The following is a 25925-nucleotide window of genomic DNA, read 5'->3' as shown; positions in this document are numbered from 1 at the left end:
ACCGCCTTCCGCGCCGAGCTTCTTGAGGATTGGCTGGAGAGGACGGCCTACCTGCGGTGGTGGGCGGGGCTAGAGCGCGCCCCCAGAGGCTCGAGCAGAAGTCCCGCTCCGCCTGGGGATCGCCGGGCGTGCCGTGGCCGTCCTCCTGGGCAGCCCCATTCTGGGCGAGGTGGCCCTGTGGACACCCCTAAGCGGCAGCCTCTCCAGTCCGGCGTCTGAAGCCTCGCCAGCCGGCATACCCTATTGTTCCCGTACCCTCTGCTGGCGCCCCGCACCCACCTCCATCCGGGCTGCGGCTCCCAGATTTGTGGTCTTGGCCCCAGGCCGCTCGGAGACAGTCTGTGATTGGAAGACTGAAAGGAACAGGCAAGACTTAAAATCGTTCGCTCCAACCTGCATTTACAGATTCCTTACGGTGGCTCTCGTGCCGTAGGGTGTGTAATTTAGCCCATCACGCGGGCCGTGCAAAGTGCTTGATAGTATGTAAGGCGCTCTCTCGTCAGTCGGGTTTAATCCTCCAAACAGCCAGGTAGGGAAGGTAGCCCGACCGCGGTAACTCACTGCCAGACGGCTCATTTTCCATTACAAAACGTTTTCATATACAATCTCCATTATAATGATACCTTCTTCAAGCGAACTGAATGGGATTATGCTTGTAAAGCATTTAGCCCTCACATGTTAGATTTAAAGATTGTGTAACCGTGTGGAGCAGATAGGAAAATTACCCCCATTTTCAGATGGATAGATTGAGCCACAATCAACGTTATGGACAGAGATACGATTCAAATTCGATTCCCTTAGATAGTAAGAGGGTCTGTACCTCTCAGGATTACAGTCTACTACGGTGGTCGCCGTTTCTCCCACTGAGGAGGTCTGTGTGTAACTAGTTTGTGTAGTGAGAAAGCTCTTGGAGAAGTAACAATTTACCTCCAGTAAATAACAGGGGGAAAAATCTTTTTTTCTTTTTTGGGGTGGGATGGGGGTGGCAGCCCAGGAATGTGGAGTTGAGGGCACCCTCTAGTCTCTCTCCCTGGAAATGGGGAGATTGCATGGAGTTTCTGTGACATGGGAGGGAAACCTAGAAGCAACTGTGTGGTTATTCCCTCTGGCTGTGGCTAGCAGCTCTTGTCCCTTCCTACTCCTAGCTTTCCCCACCCCCACCCCACCTCCTGTACACACACACTTCCAAGCAAGCCTTACACACCCTAGAAGAATGTCCCTTAGGAATCCACTTAGTTCCACCGCATTGTTCTGCGTTATCTTCTGATCAAAGGAGGAATTTCTAGAATTGGCAGGCAGCTCTTTTACAAGATTAAAAGGGGTGGTGGGAGGGAGCAATTTATCTCCTCGCTGGTTTCTTAGCTTCTGCTCCAGAACTGAATGTGACTTCACAGAAGGAAGAGGCCCTGAGGGAACACTGAGTCTTCAGGGTAGATTGGCTGTGTTTTTGTATCTTTCCTATACTTATCAATGAGAAATATTTTCCCAAGGCCCCAGGAACAGAGGGCCCTAGTCCTTGGGTTAGTCCCTTATTACAGTTCTGCCTTCATTATTTTATTACAGCTTTTGAGTGGCTGATGCTTAACAGGCTCTCATCGAGTAGAAGGGATCCAACTGGGGAAACAGGAGAAAAAGGAGTTTGGTGGTTTTCCAGGTTCCAAAAAAGCAGCATTCACAAATTGCTGGGTGTCAAGAATCTGAACAGGTGCCTGGCAATGGTTTATGAAGATGTATGTGTACTCTGAGACAAAGTACAAGTGGAGCCAACTAGAACATAGCTGGCAGCTGCTTCCTCTCTCTCTTTTCTCCTACTGGCTTCAATTTAACACTTAGAGAAAGGGATTGAGAAGGAGGCATTACATTTTAAATGTTTCAATCCTAAGTTCCCCACAAAGAACTTAACTGTACCATAAGTATTCCCAAACTTCTGCAAGTAGCAAATGAGAAATGGCCAATCTTTTTTGTTGTTGTTGTTAATTATTTTTAACCACAGGTAAAAATGGTGACTGACATTTATTATTTATTACTGACATTTGTTGAGCAATTGCTAAGGCCAGGCTCTGTTCTTAGTGTTTATGAGCATTATCTCACTGAATTCCTCCAATAACCATATAAATAGTATCTTTTTTTTTCCAATATTTATTTACTTAAAGGCAGAATTAAAGAAAAAAGGAAAGACAGAGAGAGCTTCCTTCTAGTGGTTCACTCCCCAAGTAGCTACACCAGCTGGGACTGGGCCAGGCCAAAGCCAAGACCTTCATCAGGATCTTCCTCCCATGGCAGGGGCCCAAACTCTTGGGCCATCTTCTGCTGCTTTCCCAGGTGCATTAGCAGGAAGCTGAATTGGAAGTAGAGCAGCCAGAACTCCAACTGGTGTCCATGTGGGGTGCCTGTGTTGCAGGCTGTGGCCTCTCTATGCCACAATACCAACCAAAAAATACCTTTCTTATATCCTCATTTTAGAGCTGAGGAACTTGAGGGACAGAGAGGAAAGTAACTTGTCCAAAGCCACAGAAGTAGGAAACAACAGAGCAGGGATCCAAACCTGGGCCTGATTGCACAGCCCATGCAGTTTTAACCTTACTCTGCCCCCCACAGGCTAAGGATATCTTAAGGCCATTAATAAGTAGTTCTGTTCCTCTTTCCTTCCCCAATGCAGTGTCCCTACCCCAGTAGGAGGACTCTGCTGAGTATGATATTACACAATTTAAAACTTGTGGTCTTGGGGCCAGCTCTGTGGCACAGCAGGTTAATCCTCCACCTGCGGCGCCGACATCCCATGTGGGCACCCCTCTTCCAATCCAGCTCTCTGCTATGGCCTGGGAAAGCAGTAGAAGATGGCCCAAGTGCTTGGGCCCCTGCAGCTGCATGGGAGACTGGGAGGAAGCACCTGGCTCCTGGCTTCAGAGGCGCATCTCCAGCCATTGCAGCCTTCTGAGGAGTGAACCAACGGAAGGAAGTCCTTTCGCTCTGTCTCTCCCTCTCACTGTCTGTAACTCTACCTCTCAAATAAATACATATAATCTTAAAAAAAACTTGTGATCTTTACTCCTCAGAGATTATCACCTAAAACAGATAATACTATCATAGAGGATGACACTCAGAAAATTGAATTTGTCAATGATGAGAGGATGTGAAGTTTGTAGAAGGAATAAGAAATGTTTGTCTTACAGTTGATTCAGAAAAAAGAAAATATATTGATCCTCTTTCTTCCTTTCTTTTTCTCTTTTAATTTATTTGACAGAGCGACAGAGAGAGAGAGAGTTCCCAACTACTGGTTCATCCCCAAAAATGCCTACAACAGCTGGCACTGAGCCAGGCCAAAGCCAGGAGCCAACAACCCACTCCAGGTGTCAGGGTTTCAACCACTGAGCCGTCACCAGCTGCTTCCCAGGGTGTGCGTTAGCAGGACACTGGATGGAAAGCAGAGGAACCAGGACTTGAACCTAGGCACTCCTACATAGGATGCTGGAATCCAAGTAGCTTCATTGCTAGGTCAAATGCCCACTGTGATACACTGCTTTCTATATGTCAGGCAATGTGTTCTGTGCTGGGAAGCACTGTTCAACAAGACAAGGTGTCTGCTTTGTGGGAGCTTAGAGTCCCACAGGAGAGAAAGACATTTAACACCTAAATAAGCATTTAATCTCAACTGTGATAAGCAATGTGAAGGCAGGAAAGCCTTCCCAGAGGCAGTGACATTGAGCTGATATGGAAAGGATGAATAGCAACTGAGTGAAGATGGGGGGAGATCACCCTGGGCAGAGGGAACAGTGTCTGCCAAGACTCCGAGGGAGGAAGGAGCAGGGTTCATCTGAGGAACTGAAAGGCCGCCTTGTTGTTGTGCTGGGAACGAGGGGGAAGTGCCTGTAGCTGCTGCAGTGAGGCCTGCAGCTCAGGCTGGGCCAGAGAGGCTGTGTGAAAAATTTAGGTCTTTATCCTAAAAAAGAAGGAGGAGGATTTTAAGCTCTCAAATGCTGAGAATAGCATTTTTAAAAGATTTCCTGGGGCTGGGGTGCGAATGGTTTAGAAAGGGGCTAGAGGAGGCTGTTCAGACTGGAGATTATTGCAACTCTCTAGGGAAGTGCTGGTGGCAACTGGAACTTTGTAAACAACATCGTAAATGTGAGAGTACTTCAGGAAACTCTTGGCCAACTAGAATTAAAGAATAATACACATTTTCCATGAACTTTCGAAAGCACCCATCTAAAGCTGACTGAGCTACGGTTCTTTTCCTTGGAGAAAATCGATGAGGGAGAGCAATCGAGAAACAAAGGATTGTGTGTGGTGAGCATTACTTGAAATAACGCCCAAATAACTGGAGAGGCTCCAGGGAGAGAGAGCGTGAAGATGGAAGGTACATTACTGACCTGTTGCCACATTTACTCCAGAATGGAGCAGTGTAAAGTAACATTTACCATGTCACCGTTTCTGTGGTCCCACAATGCAGGCCTGGGAGCTTCCTCCACAAAGTCTCTCAAGAGGTTTCAGTTAGCTTGTCAGCTGCCTGTCCTAAAGGCTTGACTGGAGGGAGATCCACTTCCAAGTTCACTCATGTGAATGTTAGAGAACTTTGCTGTCTCCTAGCATGGGCCTCTCCCCTCAGCTGTCTCACAAAACAGTAGCTGGCTTCCCTCCACATGAATAACCAAGAGAGAGAGCAAGAGAACAAGAGTGTGGCAGAGACAGCACCCTTGGACAGAAAACATAGACTTATAACTTAAACTCACAAATGATATGCCATCACCTCCGCCATACTCTATTGGGAGTCAATAAGCCTGGTCTGTAATCAAGGAAAGGGAATTTCCAAAGGTGTGGCTACCAGGAGGTGGGAAACACTGACGTTCATCCTTCGTGGCTGCCATCCATCCATAGAGAAGGCAAACCCTTGAAGTGATTGTGTTGGAGTTCCCCTGGAGTACCTCAGGAGGAAGGACATTCCAGGTAATACCAAGGGCATGTGCAATGATACTGAGGCATGACAGAACTCCATGTGTTCAGGGGTGTGCTGTAACCAGGTGAGAGGGCCCTGGGAATATCATTGATTCAAATGAGGAAAATGTCATTGGTTGAAAGTTGAGAAATTTACTTCATTGAATTCTACCAGTATACCTGCATCTTGGTGGGAAAAATGTACATCTAAAGATATTCATTGAAGCATCATCATATTAGTTTGCTAGGGCTGTCATAACAAAGTGTCACAAACTGGGTGGCCTAAACAAAAATTGTGCTGTTTGTCTCACAGTTCTGGAAGATAGAAGTCTGAGATCAAGGTGACAGCAGGGGTCCTCTAAGGTATGTGAGAGAAATATCTGTCATAGTTTCTCTCTTTGCAGATGATCGTTGTCTCCTTGTCTCTTGATATCATCGTCCCTCCCCAAGTGTCTCTATCCACCTTTCCTTTTTTCATAAAGACTCCAAGCACATTGGATCTGGGTGTACGTTAATGATTTTAGTGTGATTATCTCTGTAAAGACCCTCAATAAGGCAATATTCTGAGATATTAAGGGTTAGGGCTTCAGCATAGGAACTTGGGGGCGAGTTGCACATTTCGACCCTTAAAAATCATCAGGTAGGAAAAGAGTGAAAACAACAGGAAATAGATTAAATTGATTATAGTGTGTCATAAAATGCAATACTATGCAGCTGTTAAAAAGATGGACCCATAAGGAAAAAAAATCCAATGTAGAATGATCTCCATTATATATATATATATATAATATATATATATATAAAGATATATATATATACACACACACACACACACATCTTTTAAAAGATTTTGGGGCCAGTGCTGTGGCATAGCAGGTAGAGCTGCCTTCTGCAGTACCAGCACCCTATATGGGCACTGGTTTGGGTCCTGGCTGCTCCACTTCTAATCCAGCTCTCTGCTATGGCCTGGGAAGGTGGTAGAGGATGGCAGCTCCAGCCATTGCGGCCAACTGGGGAGTGAACCAGAGGATAGAAGACCTCTCTCTCTCTCTCTCTGCCTCTGCCTCTGCCTCTCTATAAAGTTACAGAGAGGCAGAGGTGTCTTCCATCCACTGATTCATTCCCTAAATGGAGCCAGGAGCCAGGAGCTTCTTCTAGGTCTCCCACGGGGATGCAAGGGCCTAAGCACTTGGGCCATCTTCCACTGCTTTCCCAGGCCATAAGCAGAGAGCTGGGCCTGAAGAGGAGCAGCTGGGACTAGAACTGGTGCCCATATGTGACATCGGTGCCACAGGCAGAGGTGTAGCCTACTGTGTCACAGTGCTAGCCTCCATTATGTTCTGTTAGAGGAAAAACCAAGTCACCAAATCCCCTGTGGCATGATAGTATCTATGTTTTTTAGAATGGAGTGTGCTGCCCTCACATAGGTTACCTGCAGAAGGATTACCACAAGACTAGTAACAGACTGCGTCAGTAGAGGATGTGCAAGGCTGGGATCAGCAGTAGGAGGGAGTCTGTCTTTTTAGTATACAATCCTTCCTTTAGGTTGCCTCTGCTACCATGAGCATGCATTACTTACTTTTTTTTTTTTTTAAGAGATTTATTTATTTGAAAGTCAGAGTTACACAGAGAGAGGAGAGGCAGAGATAGAGAGAAAAAGAGAGAGAGAGGTCTTCCATCCACTGGTTCACTCCCCAGTTGGCTGCAACGGTTGGAGCTGTGCCAATCTGAAGCCAGGAGCCAGGAGCTTCCTCTGGGTCTCCTACGCGGGTGCAGAGGCCCAAGGACTTGGGCCATCTTCTACTGCTTTCCCAGTCCATAGCAGAGAACTGGATCAGAAGTGGAACAGCTGGGTCTTGAACCAGCGCCCATATGGGATGCCGGCACTGCAGGTGGCAGCTTTACCCACTATGCCCCAGTGCCGGCCCCACACATTACTTTCAAACTGAAAGAAGTACAAAATAATTTAGTCATTTGGACGTGAAGTATACCACACTGATGCTAGTATGTTTTAATTAGAATGCTGAATGATAAAAAAAAAATAAATAAAAAAAGAAGGAAAAGAAAAAATAGAGTACCAAGTAATTAGCCTAATGGTTGGCATATTTAGGTCCCATATCAGAGTATGTAGGTTTGCTTCCTGGCCTTGGCTTCTGGCTCCAGCTTCCTGCTAATGCAAACCCTGGGAAGCAGCAGTAATGGCTCAAGTAATTGGGTTCCTACTACCCACGTGGGAGACCTGGCTCATGTTCCTGATACTTGGCTTCAGCCTGACCCAGTGCCAGCCATTGTAGGCATTGGGGTCGTGAAGCAGCAGATGGGAGTGCTCTCTAGCTCTAGCTCTGTTTCTCCCTCCCTCTCTCTCTCTACCTCTAAAATGAAATAAAATATACCAGGTTTGTTTGGAAACAACATGAAGCAGCTCAGGATGTACATATAGTTGTACAGACTCTGAGGGCCTGGTGAAGGATGGCACCCTGATGTGTAGCTCTCACCTTATAAACCTGTTATAAAGTTGCAGTGGGTTGTTTAAGTTATCAGTCCTTCCAGAACTTGTGTCCAGAATTTTCTAGCACAGTTCTAATACTAGATTCAGTTGAGTTCAATAAACATGAAGGTCAGCCTGGATCTGGGCTGGGTACAAGGGAAACAAGATGGATAGAATTGTGACCCTGCCCTTGAAAAGCTTTTAGGCTAGTCAGTGTGGAGACAGCATAGAAAAACACAAAAGAGAAACAGAAAATGTCAGTACGAGGTTGGCTTCCCAAGGTAGCCCTGAGGAATGAATAGGAGTTAGCCAAGCAAAGGCAGAAAACCATGCTTCAGGCAGAGGTTAAGAGCCCAAGCAAGGGTGCAAAGGCCTTAATGTGACTCCGGGTATTTGGGGATACATGGAATTGAGATATTTGCAAAATGACAAGAGATTGAGTACATGACTGAAAGTCATTTAAATCTGTAGAGTTTTGCACATTCTTTCACATCAATATAGTAACACATTTGTTTTAACCCTTTGTCTTATGGTGGGTCTTGATGTTTAATGGAAAATAGTTACTATGGTTGACAATAATCTCTCCATTTTCTGAAATTGTAACATCTAATTACTAACTCAGCTTCATCCTTAATTACCTCTCTTAGAGTGTTTTCTAATCGTTTTGTAATTACAGCTTCCTTTCATCTATTGAGCTCCTCCTAAGTGTGAGGCATTGTGCTCAACATTACATGCACTATTTCATTTCATTCAAAGCCTCACTTTTTTAACCATTACTATCCTTAATTTCTCCCAGACAAGATCATTACCTCCCTGAGGGTGGAAACCAAAGCCTGCTGCATTTTCCTTTCTCACAGATTCCCTACCTAGTTTCTCCCTCACTTAACTCCCCCACCCCAAGCATAACTTCCCACTCTTGGTTTTATACCCTCTTCAGCTTCTGCCCCCTTCTCTACTTTTTATTCTAACAAAACTCAAAAGAACTACCTATCTACTTGTTGACTCTTTCTCATCTCATTAGGACTTTATCCCCTTTACTGAAATGTCTTTGGACTGGCACTGTGGTGCAGCAGGTTAAAGCCCCTGCCTGTAGTGCTGGCATCCCATATGGGCACCAGTTCTAGTGCTGGCTGCTCCACTTCTGATCCAGCTCTCTGTAATGGCTTGGGAAAGCAGTAGAGGATGGCTCAAGACCTTGGGCCCCTGCACCCGCATGGGAGACCTGGAGGAAGCTCCTGGCTCCTGGCTTCAGATCAGCTCAGCTCTGGCCGTTGTGGCCATTTGGGGAGTAAACCAGCAGATGGAAGACCTCTCTTTCTCTGTGTCTCTATCTCTCTCTGTAACTCTTTCAAATAAATTAAAATAAATAAATAAGTAAATATTAAAACAAAAAAGGAAATGCCTCTTAGCAAGTCAGTAATGTCCTACAACTTGCCAAAGTCAGGTCCGCTCTCTATCCTTATCATTCTGGACCATTCAGCAGGTTTTGAGTTTAGTGACCACTTCTTCCTGGTAATGCTTAATTCTCTAGGATTCCAGAATGCCAGGTCTCCCTAGTTTTCCTTCTGCCTCCTTTCATCAGCTCCTTTCCCTGTATCAGACCTTCAGAAATAGGAGAGCTCCAAGACTTCATCTTCAACTTTTTTCCTTTGTTTATACTAACTAGGTGAGCTCATCAAGTCTTACCATCTGAAGTACCATTCCTAGGCCCATGATTATTAAATTTACATCTTCAGTCCCTGACTTCTTCTCTTAACTCTACACTTATGTAACTGTCTACTCAATATCTCCATTTAGATGATTGATAGACAACTCAAAATTAAGATGAGTATAATTTGAGAACTCTATCACTTTACACACCTGTGCCCACTCCCCTGCCCCTTCATCTCCTTAAGATTTACCCATCTTGGTGATTAGTACCATTGGTCAGCCCAGTTCCATAGGCTGGATCAGGGGTCATCCACAACTCCTCTCATTCTCTCACATCCCAGTCAGAAAGTCCTACTGACTCTGTCTCCAAAATATAACATAAGGCCTAACCTGGCCATTCTTGCCATCTCACTCTTGTAACACCAGTCCAAGCCACCATCTAACTGGTCTTCCCACATTCAATTTTGGTCCCCCAAGTTTGTTTCCCATGCAGTATTTGCACTGATTTTAAGTTTTAAATCAGATCATGCCACTAACTTGTTAAAATTCTCCAAGAACTTTCTGTCGATCCTAGAATTAACCTTCCCTTTACTCACAGAGCCCAGTATGATCTGATCCTATTGACTTCTCCTGTATCACTGTGGCTTTTGCTCACTGTGTTTCAGACAACTGTGGCCTTCTTTCCAGTCCTAAACAGCTAAGACATGGAAGGCCAGTCCTGCTGAGATGACTTTGTATTGGCTACTGGCTGGCTCCTTTTTGTCCTTCAAATCTCTGCTTAAATATTAGTTCCTGCCGACGCTGTGGCTCAATAGGCTAATCCTCCGCCTGTGGCGCCGGCACCCCAGGTTCTAGTCCCGGTCGGGGCGCCGATTCTGTCCCGATTGCCCCTCTTCCAGGCCAGCTCTCTGCTGTGGCCCAGGAGTGCAGTGGAGGATGGCCCAAGTTCTTGGGCCCTGCACCCGCATGGGAGACCAGGAGAAATACCTGGCTCCTGCCATCAGATCAGCGCAGTGCGCCGGCCGCAGCGCGCTGGCCGCAGCGCGCTGGCTGCAGCGGCCATTGGGGAGTGAACCAAAGGCAAAGGAAGACCTTTCTCTCTGTCTGTCTCTCTCTCTCTCACTGTCCACTCTGCCTGTCAAAAAAAATAAAAAATAAATAAGAATAAAAAAATATTAGTTCCTGAGAACTAATTCATCACCACTTGGTGCCTTTGTATTAAAGTACTTCAGAAAGTTGTGGAGAAACAGAATTAAAATATTAGTTTATTTTGTTGCCAAAAAATGGAATCTATGCATAGTTTTATCACAATGTATTTCCACCAATTTTCTGAAAACCCCTCATCACTTTTTAAAAACTCTCTTTCTTCCTTCCTTCCTTCCTTCCTTCCTTCCTTCCTTTCTTTCTTCCTTTCTTGCTTTCTTTCTTTCAATTTGTAAAGCAGAGAGAGAGAGACAGATAAACAGAGATCTTCCATCCCCTGGTTCACTCTCCAAATGCTGGAAAAAGCCAGGCTGAGCCAGGCTGAAGCCAGGAGCCCAGAACTCAATCCCAGTCTCCCATGTGGGTGGCAGGGACCCAAGTACTCTAGCATCATCTGCTTCCCAGAGTGCACTTCAGTAAGAAGCCAGATCAGAAGCAGAGTAGCCCCGAACTCCAAACTGGCACTCTGACATGGATTGTGAGCATTCCAAATAGCTGCTTACCTCTGTGCCAAATGTCTGCCCTATACACTTTATTTTAATGCTCTATGAAGCATTGCTCATTTCCTGAAACTTTTTCTTGTTTATTTTAGTTGTTTGCCTTCCCACACTAGACTGTAAGCTCAAGGACAGTAGGGACTTTGTCTGGTTCACCAACTCCTCTGCATTTAGAGCAATGGCAGGAGCAGAGCAGGAAGTTAATCATTGTTGAGTGAAATGACTTGCATTTATATTTAATACCTTCTTCTCCCGAGTTAAAATGGCACAGGCAACATTCACCTCTTAAAGGGTTTAGAAATGAGCATGAATACGAAAGACTGAAGTTATTTCAGTGGAAACCCTGTTTTGTAAACCAGTGGTAAGAGCATTTGTATTGCTACTGAAGCTTTTTTTTTTTTTTTTTAAGATTTATTTATTCATTTGAAAAGCATAGTTACAAAGAGAGAGACAGAGAGAGGTCTTTCATCCCCTGGTTCACCCCATCAAGTGTCCACAATAGCCATGGCTGAGCCAGGCTGGCCAGGAACTTCCTCTGGGTAGCATCCCACATGGGTAGCAAGATCCCAAACACCTGGACCACCTTCTATTGCTTTTCACAGGTAATGAGCAGAGAGCTGGATTAGAAGTGGAGCAGCCAGGACATGAACCGGCACCCATATGAGATGCTCGCGAGGCAGCTGATAGCCTTAACTGCTATGTCACAACACCAGCCCCTGAAGTCATTTTTAAAGTTCAGTTGAAAGTTACTATGTAAAACATAAATTTAAACTGGAAAAATTTCAAAGAACTATCAACTATTTCTTCTATGTGCTTTTAAAAAGGATATCTATTTTGTGCATCATAAAAGTAATATGTGTAGGCTGTGACTCCCAAAAGGAATAGCTAATGTGTTCTTTTCTTTCTTCTTTCCCATCCCCAGAAATATCATAAAGAAACAGCTGTGACAGGTATTTGGAAGAGCAGATAACATTTGTTTGGAGCTTACTGCATGCTAGGCACTAAGATATTTAAGAGATTAATTCATTTAATCTTCACAACAACCTTATGAGGACTAATTCTGATTCCCATTTTATAGATAGGAGGCACAGAAAGGTTGAGCAATTTGCCCAAGTCACACAGTTAATAAGTGGTGGAGCAGGGCAAGCCGATTCCAGTGCCTGAGCTCTTAATCATCTTACCATGCTCTCTTAAGGAATGGCATTTCAATGAGTCCGAATGTTTGTAGCCAGTTTTCAGTCCTTGCAGGACTAAAGGATTAAAGAGGAAGATGAATAAGCAAAAAGCAAGCAAACAAGCACTATGGCGAGTATGGAGGCAAGTGTCATATAACCTGGATGTTTTCATTTTTTACACCATAAGTTCTTTTGGCAGTCAGATGAAGTATACAGATTCCCCTACTCAGAGTAATCTTTCCACATGCAGAGTTAAAATACAACTGGAAAGCAGTTATACTGAGATGTAGTTCTTAAAATATTAAATCAGTATGTGGTATGTAATATATTTCTTTTTTATTCATATGTTAAAAATAAAAATATCTGGGATGGACATTTGGTGCAACAGTTAAGTCATCAATTGGGATTTCTGCATCCCATTTCAGAGGGTCTAGTATGAGTTCGGGCTCTTCTTTTTTTTTTTTAAAGATTTACAAATTTGGCCGGCGCCGTGGCTTAACAGGCTAATCCTCCGCCTTGCGGCGCCGGCACACCAGGTTCTAGTCCCGGTTGGGGCGCCAGATTCTATCCAGGTTGCCCCTCTTCCAGGACAGCTCTCTGCTATGGCCCAGGAAGGCAGTGGAGGATGGTCCAAGTGCTTGGGCCCTGCACCCGCATGGGAGACCAGGATAAGCACCTGGCTCCTGGCTTCGGATCAGCGTGATGCGCCAGCCGCAGCGGCCATTGGAGGGTGAACCAACGGCAAAAAGGAAGACCTTTCTTTCTGTCTCTCTCTCTCTCACTATCCACTCTGCCTGTCAAAAAAAAAAAAAAAAGATTTATTCATTTACTTGAAAGTCAGAGTTACACAGAGAGAGGAGAGGCAAAGAGAGAGGTCTTCCATCTGCTGGTTCACTCCCCAGGTGGCCGCAATGGCCAGAGCTGCGCTGATCTGAAGCCAGGAGCCAGGAAGGTTCTTACGGGTCTCCCACATGGGTGCAGGGGACCAAGGACTTAAACCATCTTCTACTGCTTTCCCAGGCCATAGCAGAGAGCTGGATCGGAACAGGAGCAGCCGGGACTTGAACCGGCGTCCATATGGGATGCCAGCGCTTCAGGCCAGGATGTTAACCTGCTGCGCCACAGTGCTGGCCCCTCCTCTGCTTCTGATCCAGCTTCCTACTAAGGTGCATCCCGAGCGGCAGCAGATGATAACTCAGAGCAGTTGGGTCCCTGTCACCCACGTGCGAGACCCAGATGGAGATCTGGGCTCCTGGTTTCCATCTGGCTCAGCCCAAGCTGTTGTGGGTATTTGGGGGAGTAAACTAGAGGGTGTAGAGGATGGAAAGTCTCTCTGTGTCTGGCTGGCTCTCCCTCTCTCTCCTTACAAATAAAATGAAAATAAACTAAGCATTTTAAAAATAATAAAATGAATAAAAATTAAAAGATCTAATGGCAGGTATAATGACAACCATAGTTCCATAGTAGTACAAACATAAATGAAATTTTAAGATTTTTTAAAAATATTTATTTATTTATCTGAAAGTCAGAGTTACAGAGAGAGAAAGGGAAAGACAGAGAGAGAGAGAGAGAACTTTCATCTGTTGGTTCACTCTTCAGATGGCCGTAACTGTCAGGTCTGAGCCAGGCTGAAGCTAGGAGCCAGGAGTTTCATCTGGATCTCCTATATGGATAGCAGGAACCCAAACGCTTGGGCCATCCTCCACTGTTTTACTCAGGCCATTAACAGGGAACTGTATTGGAAGTGGAGTATCTGGAACACAAACTGACACCCATAAGGGAAACTGATGTCACAGGCCACTCTACCTGCTGCACCACAATGCTGGCCCCTCAAGTTACTTTTTTTTTTTTTTTTTAAGATTTATTTATTTACTTGAAAGTCAGAGTTACACAGAGAGAGAAGAGGCAGAGAGAGTCTTTTATCCACCTGTTCACTCCCCAGATGGCCGCAACGGCTGGAGCTATGCCAATCCAAAGCCAGGAGCCAGGAGCCTCCTCTGGGTCTCCCATACGGATGCAGGGGCCCAAGGACTTGGGCCATCCTCCACTGCTTTCCCAGGCCACAGTAGAGAGCTGGATGGGAAGTGGAGATGCCAGGACTCGAACCAGCGCCCACATGGGATGTCAGCACCACAGGCAGCGGCCTCACCCACCACGCCACAGCAGCAGCTCCCCCTCAAGTTATTTTTAATTGCTTTAATTTAGCCCAGAAATATCTGAGATATCTATTGGAGACAAAATTAAGGATATTGCTAATATGACTATCACTTGTTGCTGCAGTTGTAAGGGAAAGAATTGCTAAATTTTTGTTAGAGGCTAGTAAGACTAAAGATGTGATTTTTTTCTTCATCCATCCGAACCTCCTACATTCCCTCCATGGAATTCTTTAGGGGTTTAGGGTTGGGAGAATAGCTCTGTGGAGCCCTGGCTATGGATCCCTGCTCGCCCATCCTAGGAGCAGTTTCTGGATAGACTCGAAGTACAGTGATCCTGTGTGTGGACAACAAGTAAAAGAGGAAATCCAGGCAACAGATCAAGATTTCCTGCGAAGAAGGATTCAGTGGTGTGGACTGATAATCCCTTCCCATAAACCTGATGACTGATGAGGGAGAATGGAAAAATAGATGAAATAAAATTTGCTTCCTAAGAGTAACTCTTTAAATGTGTGGGTTTTTTGTTTTGTTTTGTTTTTGACAGGCAGAGTGGACAGTGAGAGAGAGACAGAGAGAAAGGTCTTCCTTTTGCCGCTGGTTCACCCTCCAATGGCCGCAGCGGCAGGAGCCAGGTGCTTCTCCTGGTCTCCCATGGGGTGCAGGGCCCAAGCACTTGGGCCATCCTCCACTGCACTCCCTGGCCACAGCAGAGAGCTGGCCTGGAAGAGGGGCAACCGGGACAGAATCGGTGCTCCGACTGGGACTAGAACCCGGTGTGCTGGCGCCACAAGGCGGAGGATTAGCCTATTGAGCCGTGGCACCGGCTAAATGTGTTTTTAACACCTCCCCAATGCACCTGATTATTGGACAACATTTGAAAATGAAAAGCAAATTTGGAAAACCCAAAATACCAGTGGATAGGGTCTATCTTGAGGATGCCAAATGAGAGGCAGGACTCCTGGATAGGATCAGCAAGCCCGATTCACTCTGCCACGCCCACCCCCCCACTCCCCATTAGCTTCAGTTCTACTGAGGTTGAAAAATCAGAACAATTTCAGAGCACCTGTGGGACAATGCAAGTTGCCCAGAAACATGCTGAAGCTCTACAGTGATGGGAACGTAGATCAGCGGTGCAGGTAGTAACACAAATGTGGCGTCATTTGTAACTACAGTTTGACGAGTCAGAAGAAATGGGACCTGCCTTGTGCTGCGGGGAAGGTTTGCATTAATAATGATAGCTAACATAGATTGTTGGCTGTGTATCAGGCACAGATTGAAGCACTTTATGTTAATGCTTAGAGCCATCTTATAGGTAAACACTCTTAGAAGCTTCATTTTACAGAGAAAACCAAGGCACAGAGAAAACCAAGGCACAGAGAAACAGAACTATATTCTTGACTGCATTAGTTCAGTGCTATGTTGACTGTATACTAGCTACTGTGACCATAAACTTGGAAATCTCAATGGCTTACTCCAACAGAAGTTCATTTCCCTCTCACACACACTCATTAAGCGATTGAGTGTTACAGGACTCAGAGTGTTGAAAAATCATCTTCAATACAGCCAAGATGACTCTGAGGTTTCTCGCACCAGGCCTAAAGGTAAATCACATCCAGTTGCACTGCCTAGAACTCACTTTCCTTACCTAGGCCAGGAAATGTAGTTAAACTGTGGAACCACAGAGAAAGGAAACAGTTTGGTAACCAGCCAGCCAGTCGTTGTCTTGCCAGCAGATCAGATAACTTTGTGATTTCAAAAAGAAAGCTTCCTCCTTTTTCAAAATGTGCTCTTTCATGAACTGGAACCACCTTTAGATGAGCTTAGTGAAAGGTCTTTTGTTAGGAAGGGAAAGGTTATTTGTCTTGATGTTGTGGATGTCGTATTATCACCACTCAGCAGGCACTGAGTTTTTCTATGTAATTATTTTCAGAAAGCATGGCTTGAGATCAACTCTTGTTACATTCCAATGTTGTGTTTGGTGACTGGCCTCCAGTATTTAATTCACTGGTTGTCAAAAAAAATTACATAGCACATATTATCTGGAAAGTAGATTTCTTTTCCTAAATGTTTATTTGAAAAGCAGAATAAGAGAGAAAGAGCACAAGTACTTCCTAAATGCCTGCAACAGCCCATGGGGCCAGGTTGAAGCCAGGAGCCCAAAACTCCATCTGGATCCCCATGGGGATGGCAGAAATGGAAGTACCTGGACCATCATCTGCTGTCTCCTATGATGTTCATCAGCAGGAAGCTGGAACTAGAAGTGGAGGCGGGTCTGGATCCCCAGGCACACCTATATGGAATGTGGACTTCCCAAGTGGCATCTCAACCTCAGCCAAAGGCCTGCCCTTAACGTAGTCTCTTAGCTACTTGGGGCTAGAATGACCTTGATAACACTTGTAAAGAAGAACTTTGGGGCCTGACTCATCATCTGTCCTTGTGTTCAAATGGGTTCTGGTTTATTTTGCAAGGAAAATCCTGTGTTTGCACATATAAACTTCTTAGGCCCATGTCCCACTGATAATAAAATGGTCCTCGCTTTGAGCTATTGCACTATTAGATCCTCACTGCTCTGAAAAGATGGCAGTCTTACCTTTAGCTCCACTGGTTGTCAAAACAACTCTTCTATTCCATTCTAATTTCTTACCAGAGAAATATCTTTAAATTATTTACTGTACTGTATTCATCAAAAACTCAGGTAAAAGAAATAATATTCATTGAGAACTGCTTGAAGGATAAATAATCAATCTCTTTCTCCAGATAATCTAAATATCCCTGATTTACAGCTATTATAGTAAGCTGTGTAGCTGGCTTGCCTCTGGTGCTTTATAGAATTGCTTCTGCTGAGTTGCTTTTTTGGTTTTATGCATTGAAACTAGTAATAAGAATTGGCCTAGGAATCTTCTTGTTGTATTTATTGTAGGGATAGTGTTGAGGATTTTGACCGCTATGTCATAGAGTGACTCATAACCAGATAATATTTCTCTTGAGTCTCATTACTAGGGAGCTATATTTCTGTTAAGAATAACTTTAGGGGCCAGCACTGTGGCAAAGTGGGTAAAGCCACCACCTGTGATGCTTGCATTCCATATTGGTTCCAGTTTGAGTCCTGGCTGTTCCAATTATGATCCATCTCTGCTAATGTGCCTGGGAAGGCGGCAGAGAATGGCCCAAGTTGGGCTCCTGCACCCACATGGGACACCCGGAAGAAACTCCTGGTTCCTGGCTTTGGATCAGTGCAGTTCCATTTGGAGAGTGAATCAGTGGATGGAAGATCTTTCTCTCTGTCTCTTCCTTTTTCTCCCTCTCTCTCTCTCTCTTTATAACTCTGCCTTTCAAATAAATAAGAAAATCTCTTTAAAAAAATTTTTAAAAAGCTTCATTTTTGCCATAGAAAGACTGAATCTCAATATTGTTCAGACTTCCTTACAGCTTTATCCCTGTAAGTTCAGAATCAAGTATACAGCTATGTATATGTTTAAGACTGTATGAGGTAACTTCAACAAGTTGATGGAAATAGACTTAAAAGATAAGCTTATTTTGGTACAAAAATATTTTAAATCCATGCATACATGGAATCTTTGGGAACTTCATGAAAAACACATATAATGAAAAAAATGTGCATGAATTTCAAAAATATTTTGCACCAAAATAAGATCATATTTTATTTTATTTTATTTTTATTTATTTATTTATTTGACAGGCAGAGTGGATAGTGAGAGAGAGAGACAGAGAGAAAGGTCTTCCTTTTTGCCGTTGTTTCACCCTCCAATGGCCACTGCGGCCGGCGCATCTCGCCGATCCGAAGCCAGGAGCCAGGTGCTTCTCCTGGTCTCCCATGCGGGTGCAGGGTCCAAGCACTTGGGCCATCCTCCACTGCCTTCCCGGGCCATAGCAGAGAGCTGGCCTGGAAGAGGGGCAACCTGGATAGAATCCGGTGCCCCAACCGGGACTAGAACCTGGTATGCCGGCGCCGCAAGGCAGAGAATTAGCCTGTTAAGTCACGGTGCCGGCCCATGATCATCTTTTAATTTCATTTCCCCACCAACATTTTGAAGTACCTTGGTACCATATGCACTTTTGAATGCCATGAGAACAGCTGGCTTTAACTTATTTTCCTTTTTTTAGCTTACTGACTTCTCACCTCTACCCCAATTACTTAATTCATTAATTAATTTCATATTATGTTTCTATAAATGTCTTTGAATCTAGTAGATTCAATCCATATAAACTGTACTAGAGCATGTATTTGTATGCATTTATTAATATATAAAGTGATGCTCAAGTATTTGGCATAAAAGATGAAAGATGTTGATCTAGATGTTTAAATACTGTTGTTGAACACTTTTCATATAAACAAGTTTCACACTGGAGTTTGTGTTTGTTTCTCTTATACTCAGCTGCTTCTAACATTTGTCCTCCCATCTCCGCTGCAAGCCTGCCCCACCCTTGCTCTTTCTCAAGCTGTTCTCCACTCCTTCCTGTTCTTATTGCCAAGTCTTTCTCCAGGGGCTTCTGCACTTGCCTTGTTCTCTCAGCCTGGAATGTTCTTCCCTAACAGGTTCCTTCTGGATGGCTCCCCAGAGGCATCCTAACCCTAACTCCTGCCCTCTCTAAGGCTGAGGCTTGTCTCCTGCCCACCATACCTCATAGTTCTCACTGCACCCTCTTTATTTTCTTCACGGACCCACATTCTGTTGTATTTTGGGCCTCCCCTAGCAGAGCATGAACTCCCTGTGGGCAAGCGCTATGTTGCTGGCTTCATCCCCCTTTCAGGATGTCTCAGTAGATGGTTCTGCCCAAGAACTGCAGGAAACTCTTCTGGCTCTGCGACCCTATCGTTAATTCCCTCTTCTGAGCTGAATGTATTGCTGTCTGACCAGCCTCAGCTTCCAAAAGCATTCATTCCTCTCTGTTTCATGTTTTGGGGTGGATTTCCTCAATTACATCATTAAGTTTTTAAGTATTTGGCTAATGGATTAGAGGAAGACTGAAGGTATAAGCAGTAAAATCTGGATTTCAGCGAGGATTTAAATAGTCTCTTGTGAAATTCATGAGGGTGTGATATTCATGTGTGTCTGAAGACACTTGAGATTCAGTAAACGCAGAAAAAGGCCTTCTCAGAGCCTCCCTTATCTGACTAAAGGCAGAAACTGCTTGAAATAAGGCTACCGTGAATCCTCCCTCTGGGGACAGTGTTAAGATCAGAAGAAGACAAAAGGACCACCTATACTTGTGAGCACAAATACTATCACAAACTTTCTTATCTCTTATTTGTGCTTCTGAAAACTCATTTGTCTCTAAAAAAAATTTTAAAAACCACCCATTTGTCCTTCCCATGAGAGTTTCCTTCCTTCTCCCATTCCTCTACTAAATTAGGTAGGTAAACCCCACATTCCAACTACCACTTGGAGTTCCTTTGTCTTTGGGCCTTCCTGCATGGATGCAGGTTGCACAGGTAGACTGTCTTACTCTTATTAATGTATCATTTCTCGGTTTAATTTGCAGACCTCCAGCACCTAACCACCAGAGGGTAGAAGAAAAGCTTTTCTCCCCTACAAGGGCAATGGTCACAGAAAGGTAAGAAGGGGAGATAGAAAGGGAGAGGGAGCCCTACATTTATTGAGAACCTTTTAGGTTAGGGAAAACAAGAAACAGTGAATGTGAGCTTTGAGGAGGTATAGTTAAGTTTGCTAATGACAGAGACAGCAACAGTAGAATGAGTTTCCTTGAGTGGGTTATTTACTCAACAAAATGTACTGAGCACGTTTCATGTGTCACGTATAATAATCCTAAGAACCAGGGATAGGGCAGAGGTAAGATTTGGTCCTTCTTCTCATCGTGTTGACAGTCTAGTGGAGGCTGGAAAGAATCCATTGTCAAAAATATTCTGTTGGGCCTGGAATCAGAGAGTCTAGCTCTGTGCAGAAGCTGGACTTAGGGATTAGAAAATGAGTGAGCATTTGTTGAGGGCTTGCTGTATGTCAAGCACCATGCTAAGCATTATACACAACCTCCACTTTCTCTTAAGACCCTCAGATCCTTGAAGAAAGAACATTGTGGTGCTTTTGGGTTTTCCCAGAACTCTGAAAATTGCTGTGCACATAGGAGACACAGTCAACTGCTTATTGATATAATTCAAGTGACTGAATGATAGTGGGAAATTAGTAACACTTTTTTTTCTTAAAGATTTTATTTATTTGAGAGGTAGAGTTATAGACAGTGAGAGGGAGAGACAGAGAGAAAGGTCTTCCATCTACTGGTTCACTCCCCAAATGGTTGTAATGGCCAGAGGTGAGCCCATCTGAAGCCAGGAGCCAGGAGCTTCTTCTGGGTCTCCCACGTGGGTGCAGGGGCCCAAGGACTTGGGCCATCTTCCACTGCTTTCCCAGGCCACAGCAGAGAACTAGATCAGAAGAGGAGCAGCCAGGACTAGAACCAGTGCCCATATGGGATGCTGGTGCCACAGACAGAGGATTAACCTACTGCACCACAGCACTGACCCCTAGTAACACTCTTATGTTCTTAACACAGATGGTAAAACAAACAAATGAATAAACAGACAAACAAAACTACTTTATTGCCATACCTACATTTTACAATTATCATCAAGCTGGACTTTCATGCAGGACTTCCTGCTCTGTAATCCTGAACTTGGATTTCAAAGTCACACCTCTTCCTCCAAATACATGAGGTAACTGTCATTGTTATGCAGCTAGTCATTATAGGAATGTTGGATTATCATAGCCACAGCTATGCCACCTGTAATAAGAACCTTGATAAAAGTGCTACATAGTATTTTAATTGTTTTATTTATTTGAGAGGATATAGCAAGTGAGCTCCCATCCACTAGTTCACTCTGTCAAGCAAAAAGATACTTTGGAAACCAGAGCTGGGGACCTAACACAGGCCTTCCACAAAGGTGGCAAGAACCCAATCACTTGAGCCATGACCTCTGTCTCCAAGGGTCTTCATTAGTAGGAAGCTGGAGCCAGATAGCAGACCTACATACTCTAGTGTGGGCACTACTGTCTTAACACACAGCTTAACTGTTCGATCAAACCCTTACCCCTAGATATGTAACAAAGTTTTATTTTCCTGCCATTGCATTGATTTTTAAAGCACCATTTTAGGGGCCGTTACTGCAGCGTAGTAGTAAACATTTTCTGTTGTGATCTGCTTCAATTAAAAATCTCAAAGAGGGGCTGGCACTGTGGCGTAGGTGTAGCGGGTAAAGTGTTTCGGCCCTTGCAGATGGAAGACTCTGTCTCTGCCTCTCTGTATCTCTGCCTCTCAAATAAATAAATAAATGGATCTTTAAAAAATTAAAAAGCACTATTTTACTTTAGACCCAGCAGGGGGAGCAAGGTCCATGTTGATTGAAGGCAAAACAAAAGCCAAAAAATTTTTTAAAAGTTTAAAATTCCAAAACACTGAAAAAAATAATAGGGAGGGGGAGATAGATTACTTTCTCAAAGCAAATGTCCTCTAATTTCTGAAGTATTGTATTTCCAACGTTTTAGTGTCCCTGAACTATCTTCTTTGAGACTTTTTAAAAAGATTTATTTATTATTTGAAAGGCAGAGAGGCACATCCGCTGATTCACTTCCCAAATGGCCACACGGCTGGAGCTGTGCCATTCTGAAGCAAGGAGCCAGGAGCTTCTTCCAGGTCTCCCACATGGGTGCAGGGGCCCAAGGACTTGGGCCATCTTCTACTGTTTTCCCAGGCCACAGCAGAGAGCAGGATTGGAAGAGGAGCAGCCGGGACTGGTCCCATAAGGGACCGGTGTGCCATATAGGATGCCTGCACTGCAGGTAGCGGCTTTACTCACTAGCCACAGTGCCGGCCCCTCTTTGAGACTTTTAATTGAAGCAGATCACAACAGAAAATGTTTGTTTGTTTGTTGAGGCTCTTTACAGACAAAAAATGCCAGTATTCTATTTACTCATGTATCCATGTGACAAGCATTTCTTATTACCTGCCCTGCCTGGTGGGCTAGGATGGCAGTGGGAACAGCCAGATTGGGAAGGGGCCAGACTGAAGATGGGCGATGGAACAGCCACAAGGAGAGTAGCTACCCTCAAAGATCCTCTGAACTGGATCTTGAAGAATAGTTAGCATTCCTCAGACAATCACGATTGGAACTGGCATTGCAGACTATGGGTATAACACAAGCAAGGAACAGACACAGTGTATTAGTACGGTTACAGATAGCGTAGGAGCATGGTTGAAGAAAAGTAAGATAATTCTGGAAAGGTAACCTAATGAAGTGGGGTTTATTTCAAGAATTTTGACATTATAGTAGGAACAACTAATATTTGTGTTAAACAAAAATATCTAGTATTTAATAATTAGTATTTACTTGTCCCAAGTGCTGTTATTAGCATATGAAAAGTCTTTACTGATTTACTTCTTATACACTCTTTTATGCCCATTTTCAACATGAGGAAACTGGAGAAAAGTGAGGTTGAATAACTTGCCTAAGGTCACACACCTTGAGGAGTTAAGTCAGGAAGTCTGGCTGCGGAGTCTCAGCTCCCGATCTCAGATCTGCATGGTCTCCTTTAGCCCTCAGAAGTCAGTACCATCACTGTTCTCATTTTGTTTATGAGGAAAGAAACACAAGGTTAACTCATTTCCCTAAGATCACACAAGTAGCAAGTGATTGAGAAAGGCTTTTTTTTTTTTTTTTTTAAGATTTATTTATTTCTACTTGAAAGAGTTACACAGAGAAAGGAGAGTCAGAGAGAGAGAGAGGGAGAGAGAGAGAGAAAGAGAGAGAAAGAGGTCTTCCATCTGCTGGTTCACTCCCCAATTGGCCGAAATGGCTGGAGCTGGGCCAATCCAAAGCCAGAAGTCAGGAGCTTCTCCCATGTGGGTGCAGGAGCCCAAGCACTTGGGCCATTAAGTACTGCTTTCCCAGGCCATTGCAGAGAGCTGGATCAGAAGTGGAGCAGTCGTCGCGACTTGAACTGGCACCCATATGGAATGCCAGCACTGCAGGTGGAGGCGTTACCTACTATGCCACAACGCTGGCCTCTGTAGTTTTTAAAAGTTTATTCATTTGAGATACAGAGAGAGAGAGATCGCTCCTATCCACTGGTTCATTCCCCAAATGCCTGTAGCATTCAGGGCTAGGCTGGGGATGGAACAAGCAGACAGGAACACAATCCAGGTCTCCCATGTGGCTGGCAAAAACCCAGCTACTTAAATCATCACCGTTGCTTCCCAGGGCCTGGATTAGTAGGAAACTAGATTCAGATTTTGGAGTCAGGAACCAGAATCAGGTATCAAACCGAGGTACTCTGATGTGGAATTTGGACATACGCTTGAATCTGTAACTTCGACAGAAGTTGTCTAACTGCTTTTTGTAGAGGCATTACTGATATACAAGGGGACCTCAAAAAGTTCATGGAAAAAATAGAATTAAAAGATAAATTGATTTTAATGCAAAAAAACTTTGAAATCCTTGTGTATTTTTTCATAATAAACATTTTCTATGAGCTTTTTAAAGACCCCACGTACAGTTCCCTCCCACAGCATCAATGATTGTCTTCTCCATCACATCTAAGTGTACATTTATCTCAGTGCATATTTCATTTGCACTTCTCTTAGTGAGATTGAACGTCATCCCCTTTGTTTATATTGTTTTTCCTTTGGACCATTTAATCACAACGTTTGACCGTTGTTGATACATATTTAGATGAACAAACAAGTTCAGCACCTGGCCCAAAACCTGCATGTGATTTGTCAGGCACAGCTGTGGGCAATTCCGAAGGGTTCTCCCCGGCAGGCCCCGCAGGGCAATGTTGCCTCCTCCGACTGCACAAGCAGTTTTTAAAGGGAGCTGCAATAAAGACACAGGCCCTCTGGCTGACTATGGCCTTAAGCTAAGTGTGTACCTAAGCCCTGAGCCTTCATTCGGAGTTCTCTTTATCTGGGGACTTTTTCAGGGGCCTCTGTGGAGCCAGGACTGGGGAATGAGGAGAAACTCGAGGATCCTTTTCTCCACTCTGGCTCCGCACTTTAATTCCAGACTCAAGCACATTTCCACTTCGAGCTCCCCTGTCTCCTGCTTCCCTTCCAGAGTACTTAACGTGCAGGGCTCCCAGCAGTTAAGACAGCTAGACTCCCATGACCTCTCCGGGTCTGGGTCCTGCCCTTTTGTGTTTTGTGGGGAAAATGGTCCCGGAGGAAGTCAGCACATTTTCTGGTTTTAGCCCCTTGCTTGTGCGTACTCTGATACTAGGTGATTAAAGGCCTGACAGATACCTTCGTTTTCAGCTGGTTGCTCCATAGTTGATGTCTAGGGCCTTTCCTTCCAACTTTCTTAGCTTTAGGATTCCAGCAACTTTTACAAATTCTGAGCAAGTTAGAATTTCACGTGAAAAACATTTGACATCAGTTAGCTTTGGATAAATACTGCTGGAGTTCTTGGGATGGTGCATTGTAACCCTATTCATTCCTGCACATGCTCTTCACGAGGGTGCTATTCCCCATGGTTCTATGAGTTACACCATAGCACAGTATGCTCATTACAGAATAGTTGGAAAATACAAAAATGTGGAAAGAATGAGTCAAAATAACACCAGCACTTTCATATTTCCACAACCAAAGACAGCTATATTAACATGTTATGAAATAATTTATGGCCGGCACCGTGGTTCAACAGGCTAATCCTCCGCCTAGTGGCGCCGGCACACCGGGTTCTAGTCCCAGTTGGGGCGCCGGATTCTATCCCGGTTGCCCCTCTTCCAGGACAGCTCTCTGCTATGGCCCAGGAGGGCAGTGGAGGATGGCCCAAGTCCTTGGGCCCTGCACCCGCATGGGAGACCAGGAGAAGCACCTGGCTCCTGGCTTCAGATCAGCGAGATGTGCCGGCCACAGTGGCCATTGGAGGGTGAACCAATGGCAAAAAGGAAGACCTTTCTCTCTGTCTCTCTCCCTCACTATCCGGGGGGGGGGGGGGGGGGGGAGGGGGAGGGGGATACCTGCAATGGCTGGGGCTGGCACTGGGCCAGACAAAGCCAGGAGACTGAAACTTAGTCTGGGTCTCCAATGTGGGTGGAAGGGATCCAAGTCCTTGAGCCATCACCTACTGCCTCTCAGGGTGTATATTAACAGGAAGCTGGAATAGAAGTGGGGCTGGACTTGAACCAAACACTCTGATATGGAATACAGGCAGCCCAAGAGGGGATTCTTAACTGGCTGTAGCAAGCAGAAGCGCCACCCCACTTCCATTAACGTTTTTATCTCTTTTCTTCTCGTTATGTCTTTTTTAAATAGAAAACCTTTATTTACTAAATATAAATTTGATAAATACAACTTTTCGATTATAGCAGTTACCATTATGTTTTTAAACTAGATTTTGTGTGTATATTTGTTGTGATCATGTTGTAGATCCATTTTTATGTCTGGATTTTTAAATGAAAGTGTTATATAAGTGTTTTTCTAAGGATTTATAAATTATTCAGAAACTTTTAAAATTATTTCTTAATTTTTTTATTATTTATTTTTATTTTATTTGAAAAAAGAGACAGAGGCAGAGGCAGAGAGACAGGAAGACAGAAACAGAGATCTTCTTTCCATTGGCCCATTCCCCAAATGCCGGCAAAAGCAGGGGCTACACAGAGATGAAGCAGGAGCCTCAGAGTCCACCTGGATCTCCCACGTGGATGGCAGGGAACCAGTACTTCAGCCATCATCTGCTTCCCGCAGTGTGCCTTAGTGTGAAGCTGTATAGGAAGTGGAACAGCCAGAACTCCAGCCAGGTACTTCGTTATGGGGTACAGGTGTCCTAAGTGGGGAGGACTTACACTGCAGGGCC

General features: G+C 44.5%; 1 long non-coding RNA gene across 1 annotated transcript; it reads left to right on the top strand.

Annotated features, from left to right (window-relative positions):
• Positions 1-123: 123 nt before the first annotated feature.
• Positions 124-25925, top strand: LOC133764419 (uncharacterized). Its single transcript, XR_009866447.1, has 5 exons — positions 124-529; positions 3245-4944; positions 5246-5295; positions 19604-19675; positions 25633-25925. It is a non-coding gene; the product is annotated as an uncharacterized LOC133764419 (long non-coding RNA).

This window comes from Lepus europaeus, chromosome 7, assembly GCF_033115175.1.
Source record: "Lepus europaeus isolate LE1 chromosome 7, mLepTim1.pri, whole genome shotgun sequence".
Classification (NCBI taxonomy): Eukaryota; Metazoa; Chordata; class Mammalia; order Lagomorpha; family Leporidae; genus Lepus; species Lepus europaeus.
This window is presented reverse-complemented; position numbering and strand designations above follow the sequence as displayed.